General features: G+C 37.8%; 1 protein-coding gene and 1 long non-coding RNA gene across 2 annotated transcripts in view; one reads left to right on the top strand and one right to left on the bottom strand.

The window, feature by feature from the left end:
• Positions 1-26,843, bottom strand: part of LOC136847262 (uncharacterized) — a 227,874-nt gene that overhangs the window by 13,076 nt on the left and 187,955 nt on the right. The window contains exon 2 of the mRNA XM_067118780.1: positions 18,459-18,677. The gene's annotated coding sequence lies outside the window, so the exon portion shown is untranslated. The remainder of the gene's footprint in view (positions 1-18,458; positions 18,678-26,843) is intronic.
• On the top strand, positions 2,245-5,935 carry LOC136847261 (uncharacterized). The gene is made up of 3 exons (XR_010855681.1): positions 2,245-3,021; positions 4,007-4,261; positions 5,661-5,935. It is a non-coding gene; the product is annotated as an uncharacterized lncRNA (long non-coding RNA).

Genomic DNA, 26,843 nt, shown 5'->3' with positions numbered 1-26,843 from the left:
GAGAGAGAGAGAGAGAGAGAGAGAGAGAGAGAGTTTAATATATGTCCAAATGATGTTGTATGGACCTAGAGTTTAATTTCATAAACAATACTTATATTTCAATGGATTTAATAATAATTTTACGAATACGTACATAGGGAAAGGCGCTTCAAAAATTATTACTTCCAAAACCTACGACTGTCACTGTAAAGAAAAGGTTAACAAAATGTATTGCATGAATTCTGCCCGCAAATAAACATTCGAGTGGTATTTAAGCTAAGCTAAAATCTACATTGCAAAAATTCTTCAGGTCCAAAGATGTGATACCACTGGAGCTGCAGTCCTCTCTCTCTCTCTCTCTCTCTCTCTCTCTCTCTCTCTCTCTCTCTCTCTCTCTCTCTCTCTCTCTCTCTATATATATATATATATATATATATATATATGAGATAGTTTTGTTAGTAACATATTGACGAATTTTTCCAACTCACAAATATCAAGCCACAAATGCCCTTCGATATAGAATTCACTTTACCTTGGATATAACTTACACCCAAAGGAATTACATATAAATGGCCCTACCCCGTCCAGAATTCGAACCTTTACCTTTTGGATTTGATACAAAGAAGGAAGTCGATTGAATTTAACCTTTTATATCTGATATCTTCAAGTCCTCATGGCAAGTTTTATCATATTCAAAATCCATTGGATATATATATATATATATTTTTTTTTACAAGAATTGTTTCAATTTCACTTGCACCAAGAGGATTGGAAATTTGCAGGTTATCCACAATAAAGTAATCCTGGAGATTTTGTTCCCCGCAAATTACTGTCCTTTCTACCTAAAGCTCATAATCATGAAACTTATTGTCTGACTTGAATTGAATTGAATTGAAGAGAGAATTTAGGCCAAAGGCCAAGCGCTGGGACTTGAGGTCATTCACCGCTGAAACGGAAATTGACAGTAAAAGGTTTGAAAGTTTTAACAGGAGGAAAACCTCAAAGCAGTTGCACGATGAATCAGTTGTTAGGAGAGGGTGGAAAGATGGAAGAAAGAGAATGCGAAAGGAGGTACAATAAAAGGAACGAAAGGGGTTGAAGCTAGGGGCCGAAGACATGCTGTAAAGTACCTTAAGTAATACAGTGACGGCACTACCCCACTGCGGGGCGTACAGTTTAACACAGAGGAAAGGACCTTGATATTTAAGCAGAAGACCCTCTTTGAAGCAATGCTTTGTTGGTATGACAGTTGCCTTACTGGCAGTAATTTTATATTTATACCTTCTCAATAATATTCCTCTCATTATTTCTCTTTCAGGGGTGCATATTCTCTCCTCTTAGGTAAAAACACATATCTCATTTGCCAGAAAAGTGACAGCTCAAAAAATGTGCTTTTTGAGTGATTGAGACCAGCAGATAGCCCTTTCTTTGTCCCATATTGGGGTAAAAACGTCTTATTTGTATTTGTAATACTAACCGCTAGAGGCATGACATGTCGCTATTACACTATAGAGGGTTTTAAACTTTAAATTACTTTTCCTGAAAAATAGCATTTTTTGAGTTGTGTCTGGCAAATTGTTGCTCTTTTTTTTTAACTGTAAACGCACAGATAATAAAAAAAAACATTGACACCGATTAAAGTTTCACAATTTTTATAAGCAATGCATCGCGACTATCAAGGTTTATTAGATATTGCATAAAAATTTCTTCTAGCTCCAACCCGTAACATGTTGGATGACGTCATTCTCAGTGCCTATTGGACCTGCACAATCCTCTTTCAACCCTTAATTTTACAGGCTGGATTTATTGCCAACATTCGGGTCATTTTGTAAAGTTTATATTTGTTACTGTCAGATTACATTTATTGGAAAATTCCCCACAAAAAAAAGTTATTAGAGGGTTATAAAGCTATTTGGTGATATATATTCCTTAAAATGTAAGACTAAGTAAGGTATTTATTTATTTATTTATTTTTTACAACGTGAGAACTTAATAGACAGACTAATTTTCCTCTCTAGTTCGGTTACTTACTGAAGAAAGCTTTTTATTAGGGTAAACACGAGACAGTTTAATCAAAGAACCGAAAGGTCTGCGTTATCAAATTATTAGCGTTAACGCACCAACAGTTCTTTTAAAGTTTCCCCTCAAAAAGAAACAAAAAAAACAAGGATTCCATAGAGTCACGCGTAAATCGTCCAAGTTTCAAGAGAAGTGACTCCATGGTCCTTGATGGTCGACGTTAACGTTGACGGGTTTTTCGGTAAGCTAGTTCATTTGAAAACAAGCGTTCACTAAGGGAACAACTTCTCTAATGCTGGAGCGAGTTTCGGGATCGGGACGTTGTGTTTGGTAGAAGATTCTGTGCTAGCTGAGGAGTGGATATTGGTTCTACACTGGTTGACGTTCCGATTGGGTTTTGATCTGAAGGATGTCTACGTCAAGTTGTGGCGATTGTTTAATAAACCAGACTGGAGTCTGGTGGATTGAAGGACGGTCTACTTGAAGTGGCTACTGGTCTAGCATCCTACAGTGTAGTGGTTTGAAGGATGGCATACGTGGAGTGGCGACCGGTTTAGAACCCTACTGTATCGTAGTTTGAAGGATGGTTTACGTGATATCGTGGTGACCGGTTTAGCACCCTACATGTCTGGTGGTTTGGAGGATGGTATACGTGATATCTCGGCGATTGGCTTAGTACCCTACAGGAGTGTTGGTCTGAAGGATGGCCTATGTTAAGTGGCGACCTGTTTAGCACCCTACAGGGGTCTGGTGGTTTGGAGGATGGTCTGTTAACGTGGCGACTGGTTTACCATCCTACAGGAGTTTGGCGGTTTGAAGGATGGTCTACATGACATCGTGGTGATCAGTTTACCATCCTACATGAGTCTGGCGGTTTGAAGGACGGTCTGCGAGAAATGGCGAGTGGTTTAACATCCTATAGGAGTCCAGTGGTTTGAAGGATGGTCTACGTGATATCGTGGCGTCTTTCCTGCGCTATGCTGAAGTTAAGTTTCATTATACGGTTTTCATATGAAGTTTTAGGTAATTCGTGTAGTCTATTTTTTCCCCTGCGTGTCATCGTTCATTAAAGCTTACTTAACGTAATTTTTTGCTATAACTTAAAACAGATATTTAGTGATTTCATTTGTTTTATTTTCCCCAACTCGTAATAGTTTGGGAAACTTATTTGCTTGTAATTATTAACTTAGGTAGTTCGTGACTTAGTTGTTTTTCCCCTAACCATAATCGTTCATTCATGTTTAACGTACTTGATTGCTGTAATTAACTTTGGTACTTTATAGTTTTTTCCCCTAGTCTGAATACTTGAGTTTCTTACGTATTTGCTTTTAACTTTTATGTACTTCGTCACTTATTTCCCCTAACCGTTATCGATCAAGTTTACTTAACGTAATTGCCTACTGCAACTTTAAGATTTCGATTTCAGTTAAGGTTCTCCTTAATCGTGATAGTTTACGTATTTGATTCTTGTAGTTTTTACAGTTCGTGACTTCCATTTATTTCCCATACTCTTAATAGTTCAGGAGTATACCTAACGAAATTTTGTAATAAGCATATTTTTGTAAGTTCGAGTTCAAGCTTTGTCAATTTTACTTTACAATTAGGGTAAACTTTTTTAGTGTCTTTACATTTTGTTGCCCTGATAGAACTTTATATCAAACTGTTTAGTAGGGGAACGACAACGAATACTAGTTTGGTGTTTAGTTTTTAGTATTCTAAGGCTTCTAGCCACCTGAAGCAGTACTCAGTTCTAAATGTGACTCCTAGGTTAGAGCTTTGAGCTCAAGTAAGCTGGGGATTTAGGTACTAAACATTTTAAGGATAGATCTTATAACCCGAGGAAGTTATTCAAAGTAAAATTTACTTTGAAATTAGGATGTAACTATTAAAATAGTACTTTACTTTAGCGTAAACCCTTTGAAGTAGATTAAACTTTAATCTTGTATAAATGACTAGTTAAATTAAAGTCCGTGTCCTGGTATGAAATATTAATTCAGTAACTTTACAGGTTTTGGTGAAATCAAATCCGCCTCAAGAAGCAAGCCTTCAACTTGTCTGAAGCTACAAAAGTTTATCTTCCCTTTCCAAGATGGGCTTAGCAAGAGCCAGCTGCTGCCAACCCACATCGTCTGCATCAACCCAATTTTTTTTTACCTCCACCCCTACAGGGGTGGCGGAGAACTTCCCATGGCTGTGGCCCATAGGTCTACCGACCTATGGACAGGCTCATTGGAGGTTCGAACTAAGTAAATTCTCTTAGCCGGTAAGTGAAGTCGTCTTATATTTATAAGTTAACGTAGCTTGATTAGGATTCACTTCGGCTTAAAAGTTTTTGAACACGTCTTGCATTTAGTGTTTGATGGTGATACTACTGAAGTTAGCGTAATATTTAATATTTTGAGATTGAAGTTTTCTCGGGTATTAATTCCCAAGTTGAGCGTTTATTTAACGTAAGCTTATATCGTGAGATTAAAATTTAAATTTAGCAATTTCCAAACTTAGAAGCTATTTAATTTAAGCTAAATGTTTCGTGATTTAAGTTAACTTTTAGTTAAATTTCCAAGTTTTGGCCATTTAACGTAAGCTTAAAATTTCGTGAGATTAAAATTCTTTAAATTAAGTCCTTGATATTTCAAAGCTTTAGCTGCTTAACATGTTGGTGAGATTAAAATTATGTAAATTAAATAACTTCAAATTTTAGCAGATTTAACGTAAGCTTGTTTCGTGTTTTTAGTTTAAATCTCCTTTATATTAAATTTTTGAATTAACGTCCTTAATTTTTCTTTACTTTAAGGTTTTTAACTTCGAGATTTTAGCGTTTAACGTAAGCTTAATTCGGGGGAATGAAGTTAGTGTTTTAAAGGTCTTGTTTGTATCTGTACTAATCAAATTACAAGGACGTTAACACTATTTTTTTGGTAGTGCATTGCTTTACATATTTAACGAAATTTTATTCATTGGAGAGATCTTAATTTTCTTTTACAAGGTATATTTCCTTGTTCATAGTTCTAATTAACGTAATTTTTATAGTTTTAAGCTTTAAAGTAATATTCATGCTAGTCTTAACGAGCAGGCCCATATTTTTACTTATAGATGCAATTGATCTATGCTTAGTAATGCTTTAGACAATGCTTAGTTATACAATAGACAAACCTGTGCTTGGTAATACAATAGACCTATGCATAGAAGTGCATTAGATGAACTTATCCCAGTACGGTAATGTTAGCAAATATGAATAGTCTGCCAGATTATGCTATGCCTTAACACTCCGTCAATTTAACCCCCTCGAGTCATAATCTTTTATATGGTCATTCTTTTGGCGTATTCACTCCTAGCACTTTTTGGAACCTCGGGTCCCTTGGTTTGTTTAGCCCTTATTTTTATTGCTTTGGTCAGAGGGTTCTATAAATGGTTGGTCTGTATTGATAAAAAATGGATTTTTTGTGGAAGCTTCAATCCATTTAAGTAAAATCTTATTTTACTGATTATCTTAGCTTTTATGAAGGCTTCAATCCAAACTTAAAATTATTTTACTGATATGATAATCTTAGCTTTTATGAAGCTTCAGTTTAAAACCTTTTACTTTTTTGGTAATCTTTTGGTAATCTTAGCTGTAGTTTTGTCATAATTGCTTCAAATATTCATGTTTTTTTGCTTTACAGGATGTCGATTGGTACAGTGTGGTTTTAAGAACATGGGACATTACTTGGTCAACCCTCGGTGTTCGTAGCATTTTACGCACGATAGTTTTAAATGAGGTGAGAACGGAGCCTGGAGTGTGGCCTTACTAAGTTGGCCAGAACTGATGGTTCAGTGGTGTAATTAGCTAATATTAAATGATGCTCGTGTAAATATGGTCTTGCATTGATAAAACACGGTAGTTGCAGACTTGGAGTGTATTCTTGCCGTAAATTCTGAATAAAATATATACTTCTCAGGCTGTTTACCTTGACAGTTAACACCCCTTAAGGTTTTACGATGTTCAGACTACCAGAGTGAATTTATTAAACCTATGACTTCGTGGTATTGTAGGAATGTTATGGTGGTTTGGTTATGGTGGTTTTGGTTTACTTTTAATACTTGAAACTAGTATGGTTAAGCTTTTGACAAGAGAAACCTGTTCACTTTGATTCCATGTTCATTAATCTGAAGTATTGGCAAAGGACTGAAAATTTAGAGTAAATTGTCTTGGTTTGTGTATTTTAGATTGGCATGCTTATGAACTTAAAGCATATTAAGTAATTAACTTAGAAATTATCATAGAAATTTACATGTTAAAAATCTGAATACTAAAGCGTTAGTGGTTGCTGAGATAAGAACAGCAAATACTAGTTTTTAGCGTTGTGAAGGACTTTTACTTAGTCAAAATCTGGGCATTGATGATGGTTTAGAGCTATTTAGAGCTGTTATTGAAGCTCTGTAAAATCAAACCGTTCTTTGATGGAAGGAATGTTAGGTAATTACTAGAGTGAAAAGGTTTAAAATGTTAAGTGAGTAACCCTTCACTATACTTATTCAACGAGTGATACAAATGTTCATTCAAATATGGCTCCAGTTTTAAATTCTCTCTCTCTCTCTCTCTCTCTCTCTCTCTCTCTCTCTCTCTCTCTCTCTCTCTCTCTCTCTCTCTCTCTCTCTCTCTCTCTCTCGTTCGTTAAGTTGACTGTCTTGAGTGTAAATTTTAGACGAATGTTGAAACTCGTGTGTAAATTTTACAAGTCAATAAAGGTAAGTCGTCTAAAAAGTAATGATCCTAATTTGCACTCATCCATATATGTTCCTTTGGAGACTAAATTCTAACAAGTTGCATAAACTTGCCAAAAGTTTTCAAGTGTTAAGTTGTGATTAGTCGGCCTGAATTGTAAAATGTTGCATTTACTTGCGATAGTCTTAAGTTTGTGATCGGTAGGCCTAAATTGTAACGCGTTGCTTTAAGTTTCCAATTAAGTTTTACACTAGTTTTCTTCGTTTTATGATTAGTAGGACCATCTTGGGAGAATCTCCCCCAGGCGGGCCACTGCAGGCGTTACTAAGTAATTTGCAGTGTCCCTTAGGCCCCTAAATGCAACTATTTTTTATTCTATTGTCCGTTTTCTATTGATCTTGCTTTCCACCCTCTTAATTCATAGTGCAACTGCAGCGCTGAATGGCCCCATAGGTCCCAGCGGTTGGCCTTTGGCCTAGTCTGTTCTTACTGGGAGAATCACAGAATATTAGATTTAAGAAATATGGTTGAAGTGACTTTACAAATGGTACCAAAATATTAACAGAAGGGAACTGAAGACAGTTGACTGGGCATTACAAAGCCTCAGTATCAAGCTAACTTCAAGTGTATCTTAACTGGTAGCTACTCACACGCCCAGAACGGTATCTCCATGGAAATTCATTGAATACATGGACAACTGACTGAAAATTTGTTAGTGATGATTTGCCCATAAAACAATCTCGGTATTGACCATAAGCAACTTGACGTGTTGTCGTAGCCATAATTAGAACTGCAATGTCCAGCTAAGCTTAGGCAGTATGAATGAATTCCTTCACATTTTTAGGAAAGTGGAAATAAATGAAATGCAGGATGTTAATACTCAAACTTGACTGACGAACGATTTATATGGCTGAAGGTCTTGACCTGCCAGATCCTCAACCTGAACAGTCTTGGGAACGTTTTGTTATAAGTTCTTTGCTTTAAGATACAGTAGTACTTCTGATTTTAATGAAACTTTAAGTGGGTAGGCTCCGTAGTGGGGTATCGCCGTCAGTGCACCTAATGCGGTGCACTGTAGGAATTACTACAGGCTCATTGCAGCGTGCTTTCGGCCCCTAGCTGCAACCCCTTTCGTTCCTTTTACTGTACCTCCTTTCATACCGTTCCATCTTACTTTCCACCCTCTCCTAACAGCTGTTCCATAGTGCAATTGCTTTGAGGTTTTCCTCCTGTTAAACCTTTCAAACCTATTACTGTCGACTTCCTTTTCAGCGCTGAATGACTTCATAGGTCCCAGTGCTTCCCCTTTCGCCTAAATTCTATATTCAATTCATTGGGGAGGCATTGAAAACAATGTTAGAAGAGCTGTGCCATTGAGATTTCAAAAGTTAAAGACCTAAACTGGGTATGTCTTCATTTGGCCACGAGGAGTAACACACCCGTGTATAACATTTCCAGGAAGTAGGTACTTAGGGATGCGCACGGCCGTCCTCACGCCTAATATAGATCGTATATTCAAAACTACCCATTCGACTGTTGTTCAACTTCCTTCGTTTAGTGTACTGTTGCTACGTAGCTTTGTTTGAAATGTTCAGATACATTTTGTTGCTAGATAAGTGGATTTCCAGAAAGGTTTTATGCCTGATTTTGCAGACTGTTCATAATGCATCGGGATATTTCGGCTCTCTCATGCAAAGGTTATTTGTTAGTCTTCTAAACCAGCGTAAGACATATTTGCAGTAACTGCCATGTTTTGCAGACGTTAGTAGTGGTGATTTCTCAGTTATTTCCTTGATGCATTCAACCTAAGTCATCCGAACATTGTTTAAAGACTGGAGCAATCACACTTGAAGCGCATGAAAAGTTGCCTTAAAATAACTGGTCATTAGTAACATTATCTGATCGACTGCTATTTCCTTGATGCATTCAACCTAAATCATCTGAACGTTATTTAAAGACTGGAGCAATCACACTTTGAGGGCATCAAAAGTCAACTTAGCACAGTTGATCATTAGTAACATTATATCTGACCCACGGAAACTTAAAAACCAAAATCATTTAATATCATAATCCAACGACTGATGAATCCCAAAAGAGGTAAAAGGGTCTTGTCTTCCTTCATGTTAGTCTGGTTTTGTTCTCATCTCTCGGGCCTCGATTGCCATCCTACTTCTCGATCCAAATTACAGCCTTGTTACATGAACTGGTTTACTCCCCGACGATGTCAAACTAGTCAATGCGGAAATTTGACCTCAATAGCACATTTTGTAAGGTGGAAGATAACAGGGCAAAAGGAACTGATAAGCAAAGAACCCTGTTCTATTGTGTTTAGCTTTAAGGGAAGATATGTCACGTTTATTATGTTACAGATGCAGGTCACGAAGCGCTTTTTCGTTCGAAGATTGTTTTGAAATAGAACAACAGTAAAAATGTTACTTAAAGATAAGTAGTCCCTCAGGAGAGGTAGTGTCGTCAGGGCATCTCACGTTGTGCACTGTAGGCATTACTTAAGGTTCTTTGCTGCGTGCCTTTGGCCCCTAGCTGCAACCTCTTTCATTCCTTTTACTGTACCTCCGTTTGTATTCTCTTTCTCATATTTGACTTTCCACACTCTAACAATTGTTTCATAGTGCAACTGCGAGATTTTCCTCCTGTTACACCTTTCAGACCTTTTACTGTCAATTTCCTTTTCAGCTCTGAATGACCTCATAGGTCCCAGAGCCTGGCCTTTGGCCTTAATTTTATATTCTATTCTATTTTTAAAAATAGGTAAATATAGATAAATATACGAGGAAAGGGAGAGAGAGAGAGAGAGAGAGCCGAGGGAAAAAATATGTCGCAGAGCGGTAGAGCCAACAGTAAAAAATATATCTGAGATATATTTACAGTTAAAACAATAAGATTGTAAAGCGATTTAGACATTAAGTTTCGAAGACTTAGACGAAATCGGGTGAATAAATACGAGGATATAGAGAAAAGAAGATAAACAGATGTAAAGTAACTCAAGCAGAAATATCAGTTCTGTTTGTTGCGGAACAATACTTTGGATAATTATCCAGTACATAAAAAGAGAACCGTTCAGTTGCCTCGTGTTGATTTACCTGTACTTCCTCATTTTCAGTTCAAGCCGACATTTTTCGTGAAGTATAAACCTGTTCTCTTTTTATTCACAGGTCTACCTCCGGATGCGTAGAAAGGTGATGAAATTCCAGCACGTAAAGTAGGACTGAGGAGTTTTTTTCAGTAAGGTAAGGAATTAAACAATGAAGTTTTGTAGATTAAAAAAAAGAGAGTTTCGATGTAACATTAGTTGTCATTTGTTCATAAGAGAATGCCTTTATAATTTTACAGTTTATACGTGATTCCCATAAAAAACGGACATAATTGCACAAAATATATATATATATATATATATATATATATATATATATATAGATATATCTACCTATGTATATACTGTATATACATACATATGTATATAAATTTCTGATTCCAATCAGGATCGAAACCAGGTCTTTCAGTTGAGAAACGAGACCGCTGTCAACCAGGCCACACAAGTCAATTGAAAGACCTGGGTTCGATCCTGATGTGAATCAAATTTATTTCTGCTCCTCACGTGATTGTGCATTTATTATTTCTATATGTATGTATACATACATATGTATATATATGTATGTATATTGCGTACATGTATACGACACCTTGAGATGTACTCTTCCGTAAATTAGGACATAAACCGTGAAACCCTCCAACTGAAAAAAGCAGTTCTATAAAGGGCTGAGGGTAAACACCTAAAATGGTCGGATGAAAATCGGGGATTTAACGGTGAAATGTGCTGAAAACACCACACATCTGATTTTATTGGATCAAATGATATCGAGCGGAAATACCACTTCGGAAAGAAATGCGCCTCTTTGCAGCTGACTGTAGGTGGAGGCGAGTACAAAAAACGTACTGCGGGAAAACGTCTATACACGCCAACATTATATATATATATATATATATATATATATATATATATATATATATATATATATATATATATATATATATATATGTATATATATATATATATATATGTATATATATGTATATATATATATATATATATATATATATATATATATATATATATATATATGGCCTAAATTTTTATAGCCTCTTCTAATAGCTGAGTTTGATCGTTTTGTTAGTGACAGCCCTGACCTGATACTCCTCCCTACGTGCTCGGAATTTAATTCAGATGTGTGGTGTTTTCAGTACAGTTTGCTAGAAATCAACGATTTTCGTCCGACCATTTTAGATGTTTACCCTCAGCCATTATGGAACTGCTTACTTTGGTTTTAAGAGTTCACAGTTCATGTCACTACAGCCCAGCAGCAACGGCTCAGTTTACGGAAGAGCACCTCTCCAGGTGTCGTATGCATGTACGCGAATGTGCCTTCTCCTTCCGGACATTTTTCTGAGATGTAACCAAGTACCGAGACCTTTCCCTGAAAAAAGCGGAACGCCACATCTTAAAAAGTAACCATAGAATTTTCTTGAAAATAATCTCATTATGTTTCCCAAACCCATATTACTTGCGAATGTAGTATTCTAGTCTAACCTAACAAAACCTAACCTAATCAACCTAACCTAACTTAACCAACCTAACCTAACTTAACCAACCTAACCTAACTTAACCTTACCTTACCTAACCTAACCAACCCAACGTAGCCTAACTAATCCTAACCTAAGCTAACCTAGGGGCATGGCAAAAAAAAACCTGGGCTAGTGCAATACTAGCATACATCTCGGGAATTTGCTTCCGGGGTTCGTAAAAGAAGTACCAGCATATTATGGGTTACTGTTTGTTCATAACTATATGTAAAGGGGATTTTGTTTTCCTGTAGAAGTGTTCTGAATACTGACAGTAGACAATCCTAACATTACCAAGAAGACGGCGTCACTGACCTTGGTGATTGTAATGCCAGATAACTTGCAATCAGTCATTGACTATTAACATGACGCAATTACAAATAAAAGGAAAGAATGCCCAAGTCCATAATACAAAAAATACATTTCGATGACCCCTAATTTACAGTCCCGGTAGGGGGATAGTGCTGTCAGTGCACCTTATGCGGTGCACTGTAGGCATTACTTGGGGTTCTTCGCGGCGTGCCTTCGGCCCCTACCTGCAACCCCTTTCGTTCCTTTTACTGTACATCCTTTCATTTTATCTTTCTTCCATCTTACTTTCCACCCTCTCCTAACAATTGATTCATAGTGCAATTGCGAGGTTTTCCTCCTGTTACACCTTTCAAACCTTTTACTGTCAATTTCCATTTCGCTGAATGACGTCATAGGTCCCAGTGCTTTGCTTTTGGCCTAAATTTTATATTTAACTCAACTAATTTACAGTATGTTTTCTCAAAGTTATTCTTGCGGTTATTTCACCGCTTCCGCGCATTTCTCGCCAGCATCATAAAAAGCATTTAAAAACTGGCGAATATTGACTACGTATACTAAAAAAAAAAAAAAAATTAACAATGGCACTTGAGAACTGAATGCCAAGCAAGTGTAAACAAAGAAACCGTATGCCAGAGTTCTCACGAACGCAACTCTAATAGTTATTTGTTCGCGTTCCTCATTCGTGGCTTTGAGCGGATGAAGTTACTTGACTGTACCCTTTTTTTTCTCATTTTAACGTTCTCTTATTATTAGACGATGGGATTGCAATTTCAGTACTCCTGCGTTTCGTATCTTGCCTGTATTGTAACACTGAATATTCACAGGAACTTGAGCGATATCTCTCCTTATTAGTTTTCTGTAAAAGAAAACTATTGCGACGGCTATTAGTCTGTCCATCCGCACTTTTTCTGTCCGCCCTCAGATCTTAAAAACTACTGAGGCTAGAGGGCTGCAAATTTGTATGTTGATCATCCACCCTCCAATCATCAAACATACCAAATTGCAGCCCTCTAGACTCCGTAGTTTTTAGTTTATTTAAGGTTAAAGTTAGCCACAATTATATAGGTACCAAGAGAACAGGCCAGCACCGGGCCGTGGCTGAAAGTTTCGTACAGCATTATACGCTGCATAGAAAACTGGACTGTGACTTGTTTTATATTGTAAAGTATCGTACAGAGACGTATTGTAAATGCCATGAGCTGAGTTTCCTCTTGGTGAGGTTCACATTGCAATGGATATCAGCGCGATTAGAACAGTCAAAGCGAAAGCCCTGCCCACACTAGCGGGCACTGCCCGACGGGCAAACACTGTTGCCATAACCCGTTCCACTGTACTGACCGACTGAGTATGGAGCCAGAACGTTGCGATTGTCTGGTAACACTGCTTCAGAAGCTAGAGAAAATATAAACAGCTGGAAGTGCCAGACGCGCATGCGCGCTAGTGTGGATAGGCCATTACAAGGATCTCTAGAGAATTAAGTAGTTTACTGCAATGATTTATTTGGTCTTCGGACAGCAATCTCCATACTAAAAAGCTACCTTGTTTTAATCACTGCGATTAATATCATTGTACAGGTGTGCTATTTTCAGTTTTCGTAGTTAGCCCTCTGGGTCTGACTTCTGTAACCACCTAAGGTTCCTAGCTGGAAATTAATTGTGTGCAATCTGAATTTTTAATTGTTATAATTTTTTTATTTTAATTTACTGGTATTCTCCATATAATTACTGTCTATTTTTAATTATTTTTTTTTATATTTGTTTTACTATTATTCTCCATATAATTACTGTCATTACCATTATTATGAATTCTACTTTTCTATTTCTTCAGCAACTGTGTGAATACTGCAGATTATTATTTTTAATCATGTTATCTTATGTATCTTGACTGTGTGCATTGTTTATTTGTATATTCCATGTATATGGCCCTGGGCTGAAATAAAGGATATTATTATTATTATTATTATTATTATTATTATTATTATTATTATTATTATTATTATTATTATTATTATTATTATTATTATCTTTGGTATCTAAATCAGATTCACACCACCGCTACGGTTAGCAGTAGTATTAATTTCTTGGCAGTTACTTGGTTCTAGTACGGAACATTTGGTGTTATCTCTGAAACGCCATTTAGGCCCATTAACAACGAAATTAACTGCTTAAGATATAATTTCGATGGACAAAGGAAATTTATTTTGCTGGAGCTTAGCCAAATCAATCGTAAAGTGGTTCCAATGGAGGACGAGTGTCGCTTGTCTCACCTGTCAACAGTAATCATTGATTATGCCATTTTCGCGTATGCATATGCAACTGCAGTATGTATGCATAATAAATAATTGCTAATGTCACCACCTTTGCTTTTTCCAATACAGGTATAATCTCTGTTTGGGTGCCACAGAACTGTCACCACCTTTGCTTTGTCCAATACAGGTATAATCTCTGTTTGGGTGCCACAGGACTGCACTCGACCTCGAAAGGAACAATGTGCTTTCATTATCAGTATTGCTCTGCCCTGGTTCGTGCATTTTATTGTTGTCTGTTCTTCATGTTCTTTTGAGTTCACATGCATATGCATGATGAATGTTGGGTTTCTGTTGCTTGTTATTGGACGCGATAAATGGCGAGAGGAGACGTAAGGAATAAGCAAAATCGATTTCCGGAGGTGACATTTCGGTGGCCGGCAATAAAATCACAAGAAAATAAAAATCAAAGAAAAAAGTCACAATTTTGACTAGGAAAAAAGTCACAATTTTGGCTGAAAAAAAAAGAGACAATTTTGGCTGGGAAAAAGGTCACATTAAAAGTCACAATTTTGGCAAGAAAAAAAAGTATCGAAAAAAGTGGGTAATTTTGGCTAGGAAAAAAGTCACAGGGTGAAAAAAGTCACAGGAAAAAAGTCACAATTTTGGCTAGGAAAAATGTCACAGAAAAAGTCACAATTTTTGTTAGGAAAAATGTCACAGAAAAAGTCACAATTTTGGCTAGGAAAAAAGTAACAATTTTGGCTAGAAAAAAAGTCACAGGAAAAACTCTCATTAATTTACAGTCTTTTGTTTATGTTTTTCCTGTCATCCCCAACGGTCTTGTACTAAACACGCCGCAAAGGTGGATACATACCGGGTTAAAACCCTTCCGGGTCAATATCTAAGAAAGATTAATGTGACTTTTTTCCCCGTGACTTGACTTTTTTCCTTGTGACTTTTTTTTTCTGTAGCTTTTTTACCTTGATTCATACAGGCAAATTCTACTATGTGGCATCACAACCTCATTCACTCATTGTATCCCAAGATTCTGTCTGTCAGTCAGTCTCTCTTCAGGGGGGTGTTGGAAGACAAGAGATCAGTTGCTCAGTCTGAGTTAAGGGATCAGCGCTAAGTTTCCAATTCCCCTTAACACCTGAACAAACTGAGGAACCGCCCTTGGGTAAAAGGGTCCGAGCTGGTATAAGGCCGGCTTAATCTAAAACAACCGACCACCGAAGCAAACTGGAAAAGGAAGAGGGATGACAACCGAGGTGGGAAGAGAGTCTCAGAGTTCAGAGTTTCAGAGCTCTCAGGAGAAGCAAGGAATCGATCACTGACCCGTGCAGTCACGAGAGGAGGACGGCAGGTGTTTTCGTAGTGTTCCATTCAGGACAGTGTCTGATCAGTTCAATTCACTGCGCCAAGAGGAAGGATGGGGTCAGTTTGTAAAACTCCCACGAGATTCTGCTTTTCATTACGCTGATGGACGTTGTGGAGGCAGTCGGGAAAGGGGTAACAAAATAGTATATTCCGGACAATTTCCATATAATTTGAAAGAATCGAATTAGCAGCCGCCAGTTTGTTATGAATTAGCTCCTTGTAATGAGTTTCAGCTTGTCAAAATCTCCATGTTGCTGGGATGAATCAGTCATTAACATAATTTATGTGTTGTTAGCCTCCTATCCCATTACTTAATTTCATTAGAATAATTGTTGTGGTGGAATTTGATGCAGTGAGTCAGCTGTGTGTGTACGGACGCACTTTTACATATATCTTCGTAGTAAGTACTGGAACTCATTATCAAGTGGTGGCACTCGCTGCTTGTGTTCACGCAGAGTACTTTGATTGCAAAGAAATCCATAACATTTTGAATGGAGCGTTGTAATGAATAGTGGTTTATCATTTTCAAGATAACAGCGGCTATCAGTCCAGCAGCGACTTCTTAATTAACAACTTTTTTTTACTAGTTGCAGTTCCAGCAACGATTTTCATTAGTAGCAAGTTCTTCGCTATATGTAACAGAAATTACATTAAAAGAATTTTTAGTAGTTGATTTGGTAATCATTAGTTGAGTTACAATCAAATGGGATTTCCTAGAAGGGGACTTTATGAGCTTATTTTAACAATTTATCTCAAGCACATAATCTTTTTATATTTCTGCTCAGATCAAGCTCTATAATTCAACCTCAATTTCGAGTTACTAGTAACCTGTGAATTCTAAAAATAACTGGTCGCAGACATACCTGAATATCCATACTGCCCTAAAATGGAAGACTGCAGTATCTGCAAAAATACAAAACTGAGAAAAATGGTAGATACTCCCTTGCTTTACTACTGATTTTGCAGATACTGCAAATGGGACCCCCTAAATAAAGCATTGAAGAATCATACTGAAATTGCAGTAACTTGTGTATTGTGTATTAGTGTTTCACGCGCCCAATAGGTGGCATATCTCAATTTCGAAAATTTTGCAGATGCTGCATTTTTCCATTTTAGGGCAGCATAGGAACAGTGAGTTTCTCCAAAGTAGCCTTGCTCCCATAGAAATCATAATCTCTCTCTCTCTCTCTCTCTCTCTCTCTCTCTCTCTCTCTCTCTCTCTCTCTCTCTCTCTCTCACATCCGGAAAAAAAAATCCCAGCCGTTGCCCTTACCTTAATGGAAGGGTTAATAGGTAACCAACGAGCGAGCTTTTAGCGAGAATGACATATGAAAAAAAGGGGAAGCTGGTTTTAAGCGAGTATAGAATGGTAATGCGATTAGACCTGTATAAACCTCACCCAAGTGTTAATAATTCTGTGGAATTACTGCGTGTTTCATATCTTTTTTTTTTTTTTTTTTTTTTACGTTTTATGACTGTGATGCTTAATGAGTCGAAAAGACTAATTTTTTTTAATCGTATCTCATTTAAAATGTTTCTCAAAGGAGAAGTTTTCAATAGCTGGGGTCGAAAAGAGAGGACTCTCTCTCTCTCTCTCTCTCTCTCTCTCTCTCTCTCTCTCTCTCTCTCTCTCTCTCTCTCTCTCTCTCTCTCTGTCAATTCCCGGATACATTATGGGTGAGAGTTCTGTGACAAAATTTTTGTAACGATCTTGCCAAAATACAGCTACTTTTGCTGTGTCGTGTGGTGAATAAATACAGTCATTCTGGACATCTGGAAATCCCTCGAGAGTACGTAGAGCCTTGCTTGGACATTCAGCCTTTTCTTAACTTTTAGGCACTCGCTTTTTCATATTACCTTTGCTTTCTCATTCAGAATTTTCATTCTTCATCGATTAGCTACTTTCGATTGAGTTTAGTTGCGAGCATAAATGGCGAGGAACTTGTGATAATGAAAGTCGTTGCTGGAACTGCAACTAGTAAAAAATAAAAAAAAGGTTAATGAAGAAGTCGCTGCTGGACTGATAGCTGCTGTTTTCTTGAAAATGATAAACCATTTTATTCAGGAAAACGCCCCATTCAAAATGTTATGGATTTCTTTGCAATCAAAGTACTCTCTGTGAGCGCAAGCAGCGAGTGCCACTACTTGATAATGAGTTCCAGTACTTATTACGTAGATATATGTAAAAGTGTGTCCGTGCACACATAGATGACCCACTGCTTCAAATTCTGCCACAAGAATTTTGCAGAAAGTACGAGTAAAAATGTAGTTCGGGTGATGATGACAGTTCATGGTGAAACTGGTTTGGTCAATATCGAAGGTTTTGAATGTCGAAATCATTTCAATACGGACTAAAGATAAATTAGAAACAAAAACATTAGCATGAAGTACGAACCTAATTGCTGTCATCAAACTCTGCTGACACGTTGCGAAAGCACAGTGTAAATTTCTTATTGTTAAAACTATAAAAAAGAAAACAATCTAGAATACAGTGGTTCTCAACCTTTGGGGGGATTCCCCCTAGGGGAGAATTTCAAAGCATCGGGGGGTGGGGGGGGGTGGGATTGTGACCACAAATTGGCAGGCTCAGACTGTTCTCTAGGACCACACAAAACGTAGTGTGCATCGGTCCGCGCTACTGAGAGGTCACTCTGGGCTTTCTCTCAGCTAGTGTGTGTGTTTGTGTTAGTATTTTGTTGCTTGTCATTTGGAATGTGCACCTTTTGAGGCTGACAATTTTGAAAAGGAGTGGGGGGATGACATTCTGACATATGGAGAAGGGGTGCATGGGCCAAAAAAAGCTTGAGAACTTCTGAATTCTAGATTCATCACACCGAATCGGACCCCTCTCAGAATAGTGATAGACGCATACTTGACAAAGGCCAAATGCTTAAAAAATTGTCTGGAATCTATCATTAACATTCTGAGATTACTTGTAGACAAGGATAAATAAAAGAGGCTGGTGTCAATAATTTCCTTCCACCTTCGTTGAGGGAGGTAAAAAGAGAAATAAGAAAAGGTAAAAAATGAGGAGTTTCAGTCGAAACATTACTCGTGCTCTGCTGGCGGTCTTGGAGTAACTAATCCTAAGCGCTTAACATTGACACGGTGTTATATATATAGTAAAAGGGAAATCCACAACATGTGACATTTTAACAAACTAACATTATCTCTCACCTTATCATAGCCAACAGTGGTCTGGAAACTCTCTGGCTGTGAAGTTTCTTGGATGTTTGCAAGCGTGTTCTTTATTGAAGCAAACCGACTGTATCCCTGGACATTCACATTTTTTTTAACGAAGTACTAGATCGACGTGCTTCTCTTTTTTTCTGGGCCCTCTTTTGGTTGGCTCTTTCCTGTTCGTTCGTATCAAATTTCAGCTGCTCCGAGTTTGTGCTGAAATTGTAAACAGAAATCAAGATGAATAAAAGTGAAGATCATTATCGAAGTACAGTGAAATGAATTTATAAATTCTTGTTGGTAAGGTTAGTTAAGACACTAGAGTTAAAGATGTATTTGGACGTACTTTGAACATTTTTACGATTATCGTTTTTTATATATATGTTCATAATGCGGAGGTTTTCAGATAACAGTCGATAAAAATGTACTCAGATTGCTTGGAGGGTTCTTGTCAAGGTCAATGCATTGCAAGTACCTAATTGTACTCTGTATGCACACTGGCTAACGTAGTGCATTTCCCTGGCGTCAAGGAAATGATATATGTCAGTTTTGAAATCATATTTTCAACAGCCCTTGTGATCACTGGACGAGAATAAAATTGATCTGTAATCATGGCAATTTGCACTCATGCAAAGTGCGATAAAATCTATTTTTCAACGAACTTCAAAAGTCTCGGTAATCAGTCTCGTTCACTGGCAGGATATACACAGGCATCTGCTGGGGTTTTTAGTTTTCTGTAAAAGGGGACTATGTTGCCGGCTGTGTCTGTCCGTCAGCACTTTTTTATGTCCGCCCTCAGATCTTATGAACTACTGAGGCTAGAGGGCTGCAAATCGTTATGGTGATCATCCGCCCTCCAATTATCAAACATACCAAATTGCAGCCCTCTAGCCTCAGTAATTTTTATCTTATTTAAGGTTAAAGTTAGCCATAACCGTGCTTCTGGCAACGATTTAGGACAGGCCACCATCGGGCCGTGGTTAAATTTTCACGGGTCGCGGCTCATACAGCATTATACCGAGACTACCGAAATATACATCCATTTTCGGTGGCCTTGATTATACGCTGTAGCGGCTGTACAGAAAACTCGATTGCGCCGAAGAAACTTCGGCACATTTTTTACTTGGTCTCATCCCAAAGGACTCAGGCGCCTACAGGAATTCTGTCAACAAATCCCAGGCAGTGAATGCCAGCATCTGACTGGTAGTAGAATAAAGTTACACGGAAAGGCCTCGATAAGTCAACCACTGTTTATTTATTTAGTTGACAAGAACACCGCCGTGCCGCTGGTTTTATCATTCCTTTGATACGCAGGGAAGAGGAAGCGATCAGTCGAACTGTGACCGGTTATCAAAAAGGCCTTTTCTACAGTACATCTCTTAGAGTTTGGTCTGCCCTGTAAGCTGGTTTGTATATCGCTGTCTTGCTAGACTATATTGGTCTTGTGTCTGACTTTGTCTGTTCGCCAGCGCCTTCTGAAACAAATTATTGAATTGAATTGAATATAGAATTTAGGCCAATCGCCAAGCACTGGGACCTATGAGGTCATTCAGCGCTGAAACGGAAATTAACAGCAAAAAATTCTGAAATGTGTAACAGGAGGAAAGCCTTGCATTTGCACTATGAATCAATTATTAGGAGAGGGTGGAAAGTAAGATGGAAGAAAGAGAATTTGAAAGGAGGCACAGTAAAAGGAACGAAGGGGGTTGCAGCTAGGGGCCGAGGCACGCTTCAGTGAACCTCGATTAATACCTACAGTGCACCGCATGAGGTGCACAGACGGCACTAACCCCCTACGGGGTAAAACAAGTTATTAATTTTAGTTATCGCTTACTTCGGCCATCTTTCGTCAGTTCAAGTTGAATATTCCATCTTCGGGTGAGAAAGCTGCTGTTCTCTCTTATGTTCCATGCGGTGCACTGTTGGCATTGCTTAAGGTTCTTTGCAGCGTCCCTTCGGCCCCTAGCTGCAACCCTTTCGTTCCTTTTATTGTTCATATTGTCTCTCTTCCGTCTTTCTTTCCACCCTCTCTTATCAATTGTTTCCTAGTGCAACTGCTTTGAGGTTTTCCGCATATTACACCTTTCAAACCTTTCTACTCTCAGTTTCCCTTCAACGCTGAATGACCTCGTAGGTCCCAGTGCTTGGCCTTTGGCCTAAAATTCTATCTTCCATTTCATTAGAAAGGTTTAGGCAATTTGTTTTTGTATGACCTTGATATAAATGATAACCGCTTTGCCGCTTGTGTTTCATTAAATGAGGGATGTATAAAATAATCATATACTTTTTCTGTCCCAACTTAATCCTGACGTTATTTCTTAAATTTTTCACAGTTTATTTCAACCTAATCTTCTATCATCACCATCATCCCGTGTTGCTGAATTTCATCTTGATTAGTATCGAATGAGTTTGAACGTAATGTAAGATGCACCGAATGAGTGTTATATATTGAAATAACTTTATTTCATCGTCATCAGTGTCATTATTTTCTTCTTGGGAGTTAGTACAGTTTCCTCCGCCGACGAAATTTGGTGGCGATGTTTTTGTTAACTGAAAAAATCTGGGCGGGACCCATTTTCCCGCCCAGATTATTTTCTTGAAAATAATCTCATTACGTTTCCCACACCCAAATTTCTTGGAAATATTAACTTAAGGTTTCCCACACCCAAATGACTGTAAAGGTACTAATCTAACCTATCCACTTAACCTAACCTAACCTGGGGGCTTGGCAAAAAATCGGGGCTGGTGCAATACTAGCATACATCTCAGGAATTTACGGGCCGGACACGGAAAATTTATACATTTATTCTGCAAAAGCGCTCGTTATTCGTGTCTAACATTCCTTGCTTTCTTGCCAGAAATGGAGATTATGGGCCAGTCCGTCCGCGTATGCTTTAAACAAATTCTTTCGAGAACGGCGGGCCGGATTATTGGACTCGGTCGGTTCCGATGACGACTAATAACTGTCTACACGAAAGTCATTATTCATAAGGATTTTTCTGTCTTTGACAAAGACGCCTTGCCTGTCAGCAACATAAGCTTTTGCCAAAGTCTGGCAAAGGTTTCGTCGTCACTCAACTTGTGTGATATCTTAGAATGGAATGGAATATAGAGTTTAGGCCACAGACCAAGCACTGGGACCTATGAGGTTATTCAGCACTGGAAAGGAAATTGAGAGTAGGTAGGTTTGAAAGGTGTAACAGGAGGTAAACCTCAAAGCAGTTGCACTCTGAAACAATTGTTAGGAGAGGGGGGGATAGCAAGATGGAAGATAGATTAAATGAATGGAGGTACAGTAAAAGGAATGAAAGGGGTTGTAGCTAGGGGCCGAAGGCACGCTGCAAAGATCCTTTAGTAACGCCTACAGTAAAACCCGTGAGGTGCACTGACGGCAAAACACTCCTGCCGGGATGATATCTTAGAGATCCCAACAAGTAGCCGGTCCTTGCGAAGATTAAAAACAAATTATTTTCTCGTTCGGCGTTTTGCTTTTTTGTTTGCATAAGAAAGTGGGTCGAGATCGGTTATAGCCTCTGCGTGATTTTTGTTACTTTGTCTGTAACAAAACTGAGGTTATGAATATAATCGTTTGTTTTTGCTTTATCATATGACCTTGCCAATAGGCAGTACGAATATGGTTAGGAAAGAATTTCAAGTGTCAGAATCCTATTGCGTATTAGTAAACAACCATAAATGTATCACAAATTGTGTTTAAAAAACAAAGTTTAGTGTTTTCTAAATTCCATTTTGACTGCGTATAACGCTGGATGAAGGTTACAGATAAAATCAAAGAGTACCCAAAGAGAGAGAAAGAGAGAGAGAGAGAGCGAGAGAGAGAGAGAGAGCAGGCGTCACTGTGACGGGCGTTAATGAGAAAGGTGATGGTGATTCAACGCTAACAACGTCTTTTATACTCGTAGACGTCTGTTCAGTTACCATATGACAGACAGCTCAAAGCCATTTCTTTTTTTGGACCTTTCCTAGATAGTGACCCCCAAGGGTTTTAACCTGGTACATATCCGCCTTTGCGGCGTGTTTAGTACAAGCCCCTTGGGGATTACCGTAAAAACATAAGCAAAAGACTGTAAATATCATAAAGATAATGACCCCAAGAAATATTAGTCCTAGATAACGACCCCCGAAAACCCTTGGGGGTCACTGTTTGTGAAAGATCCTTTTTTCTTATCTTTTATTATAATAATTACAGGATATATATACTGTATGTATATGTATATATATACATATATATATATGTTATATATATATATATATATATATATATATATATATATATATATATATATATATATATATATATATTATGTGTGTGTGTGTGTGTGTGTGTGTACGACAGGTAATAGACTTTTATCCTTCTCATGGCCAGGTCGGCAGCGTGACCTCCTTGTGGTTAAGGTGACCCGGGTTCGTCTCCCGCGACCGGCAAATCACAAGTCTCTTCAATTTCTTGTGTTTGGATGTCACGGTTTCGTAGTTACAAGCATATCCAAAAAAGCGCGAAGAATTCGAGAAGTTAAGAGGGCATTGTGGCTATTAGAATTACATATGTGTCTGGTAAAAGTGACCAGTAGATTCTACATATATATATATATATATATATATATATATATATATATATATATATATATATATATATATGACAGAGAGAGAGAGGAACAGACAGACACACAGATACACAGACCTTCATCAGATATACACCCATATATATTATATATATATATAAATATTTATAAATATATATATATATATATATATATATATATATATATATATATATATATATATATATATATATATATATATATATATATATATATAATGTACATATTTGCATGTATGTATTTTTAACAGACATGGTGACTCTTAACTTCCCGATACTACAAGCCTATTTCTAAATGGGGAATTAATGAAGAAACTTTCTCCTTCCGGTGCAGGATTTCGATCCCACTCGCGAGACGTTCCAGCAACGACCGTTGAACGTATTTCGCTTTATAATAATGCCTCATTGTATCGTCCTGAAACCTCATCTCATCAATATCACGTCGAACCTTGCTCGAGTGCAGGCTTGTGGTGATGAGTGTTTAAAAATGCGAGGAAATAGAGGAGTTAAGAAGTTGTTGTGGTTGTTAAATACACACACACATATGTGTATATATTTATTTATATTATATATATATATATATATATATATATATATATATATATATATATATACATATACACATACACATATATAAAGCATCATTACTGACGCTGAAGGAACCTTAAGTAGGAAAATAAAGACAGGTCTTTCTATTTCTATCAACGTCTAATATGGCAGGTGTTTGACGTGTTTCTTGCAGTGATAATGAGCACATGTCGTTCGACTGGAGACCCAGACTCTCACGCTACGATAGGCAGAAAGCCAAGGACGAGAACTGCTATTCTTTTTCTCTCTCTCTCTCTCTCTCTCTTTTATCTTACGCCTTCGCTTGTTCCCTGCTAAGGGGAGCGTGACACTGGTGACCCATAGATTATATCAACCTCGACCATAAAGCTCTGAATTTATGGTTTTCAGCCGTGTTTGTCTTTTATTTGCTTAGCCCCGTCAGTGCACCTCACAGGGTGCGCTGTAGGCATTACGAAAGGTTCTTTGCAGCGTCCCTTCGGCCCCTAGCTGCAACCCCTTTAATTCCTTTTGCTGTACCTCCATTCATATTCTCTTTCTTCCATCTTGCTATCCACCCTCTCCTAACAATTATTTCATAGTGCAACTGCTTTGAGGCTTTCCTCCTGTTACACCTTTCAGAACTACCTAATCTCAATTTCCTTTCCAGCTGAATGACCTCGTAGGTCCCAGTGCTTGGCCTTTGGCCTAAACTCAGTATTCCATTCCATTTAATGGCTGAGCTGCTGCAATGACATCTCGGCAAATTCCTGCATTTCCATGTTTTCTCATGAATACTTATATAATTAGTAAAATGAAAAGATGCTTTTTCATTCTGTTAATGATCGAAAAATTTCAGACCAAAGATAAGATTTCTAACTGATCGTACGTTCACTTATGGTGTTGTTTATCCCATGAAGGGAGAAGAAGTCAAAAAGAAAAGAAACGTGCTGAAATACTTCTATGAATATTAATGAGTGATTAGCATTTTAAAGATACCAAAATGGTTAGTCATAAAGCATCTGGGTGAATACTAATGAGTAATTACTATTTTAAAGATACCAAAATGACCAGTCATAAAGCATATAGGTGGCCCTGACCCAAAATAAAGATTATTATTATTATTATTATTATTATTATTATTATTATTATTATTTATACGGATATGACAGACTTATTAGATAACTTTCAAAAAAGCTAGATAAAATCGAAGCTTCCTTGCTTGCGGGTGCGCCCAGGAACACTTCCATTAACTTTGCAATCCCTCTGTTTTTTCATTAGGTGTGTTTGACAGGCTAATTAGAGAGCAAAAGTTCTTTTGGGGGGATTAGCCATTCTTTTCCTTGTTCTGTGGTTTCTGACTCACAAATTCGGAAATCTCAGGAGAGCCCATCAGTGACCTACTTAAAAGGTTTAAAGATTTTGCAGTGCCCAAATAAAATTGTTGATGTGGCGCAGAAAAGTGACAAATTAGGAATATTACTGTTGATGTAATTATGACAGTGCTTATTTAAGTCAAGATTAGTGACACTGTTATCATTTTTCAATCCCTGTCTATCTGCTTTGTGTATGTGATTTTGTGTAGATTCCACTTTTACAATGAATGTAGTCTAGGCTGTGAACATTTGTAATTGTTGTTATGTGAGTTATTAAAAGCCCTTACTTTCAGTTCTAAATTTGGTTCCTTGGTGGTTGTTCTTGCTGTGTCCTGCAGTACTTTCAGTTCTGTATAGAACAGTGTGCACGAACAGACTTCAGGTCATGCTTGTTGATTTTGACCACCATTGATGGATTTTGGTGTTGCACAGTTCCACTTGGCTGTGTGATTTCCTGATCCATAGTATGCACTAATGCCATTATAGTGCATTTGTTCCCAAATGTTCATACCTCGAGCAGTTTTATTTTTCTGTAAAAGAAAACTATTGTGCCGGCTTTGTCTGTCCGTCTGCACTTTATTCATTCCACACTTTTTCTGTCTTCCCTCAGATCTTAAAAACTACTGAGGCCAGAGGGCGACAAATTGGTGTGTTGATCATCCACCCTCCAATCATCAAACATACCAAATTACAGCCCTTTAGCCTAAGTAGTTTTTATTTTATTTAAGGTTGACAGCTTTATGATCGTGCTTCTGGCAACGATATAGGATAGGCCACCACCGGGCAGTGGTTGAAGTTTCATGGACGCGGCTCATACAAGAAGATATACCGAGACCACCGAAAGATAGCCTCCATCATGTACGTGGTGGCCTTGATTATACGCTGGTAGCGGCTGTACAGAAATCTTCGATTACAGGCCAAAGAAACTTCGGCGCATTTTTTACTTGTTTGGTTACATTAGACGGTGTTTACGAATGTGGGGACGAAGGTCTCAATTTTTTCCAGATATTTGAGTCTCTAACAGTAAGGTATGCCCATCTAACTCTTATCTACCTTATCTTTCATGAAATTTCCCCCCGCCCCAACTCCCTCCCCAGCCCACCCGCCCCCCTTTTTTAAGGACCACATCTTTGTTGATAGGTTTATCTTCATTTCCACGTTGCGGTAAAAGTACAGCGATTTAAATAATGTTCACATTGAAACTGTAATTTTTGTAAGTGTCAAGTACTCGTAGTTCACTGACTGCTGAGTTTAGTTGTTTCCATGATCTGCGCTCTTATCCCCATGTGGGACATTTATTTTGAAGGCTGTCTTGATAGCAAGAAATTTAAATGTCCTCCTTTGAGATAAAGAAGGTTCAGTCTAGGATAATAAACGGTACATCGGTGGCTTTGAGATTTGTCGCGGATGTTAGTGGCGATTTATATTCATGGGGTTGATTCCTCCATATTCCTAGACAGTGAGTTCAATTAGGATGCAAAATGGGAAGGCCGCAGACGAGATTGGATCTTAAACGTTCCGGCTCCTTCATGTTGATATGAAGCAGGCCACCATCGCGTAATTACCTTCCGAGGGGCGGAATCCGTCATGAAATTCCGGCCTTCATTGCATCTCCTCGGACGGATGGGAGACGCGAACGCTCGCAATTCTGTTACGTGGCATTCGGTTTCAGTACGATCATCCTCAGGCATCTGATTGTTGGCAGTGTTTTCTAATTGTTTGTGGGATGTTTCGTATTTAAAAAACTATCACTTGCACGTTCCATGGATGAATACAACCTCGTATGTATGATGCATGTATATATATATATATATATATATATATATATACGAGTATATATAT

This window comes from Macrobrachium rosenbergii, chromosome 16 (assembly GCF_040412425.1).
Source record: "Macrobrachium rosenbergii isolate ZJJX-2024 chromosome 16, ASM4041242v1, whole genome shotgun sequence".
Taxonomy (NCBI): domain Eukaryota; kingdom Metazoa; phylum Arthropoda; class Malacostraca; order Decapoda; family Palaemonidae; genus Macrobrachium; species Macrobrachium rosenbergii.
Note: the sequence above shows the minus strand (reverse complement) of the source record. Positions and strands in the feature narration are given on the sequence as shown.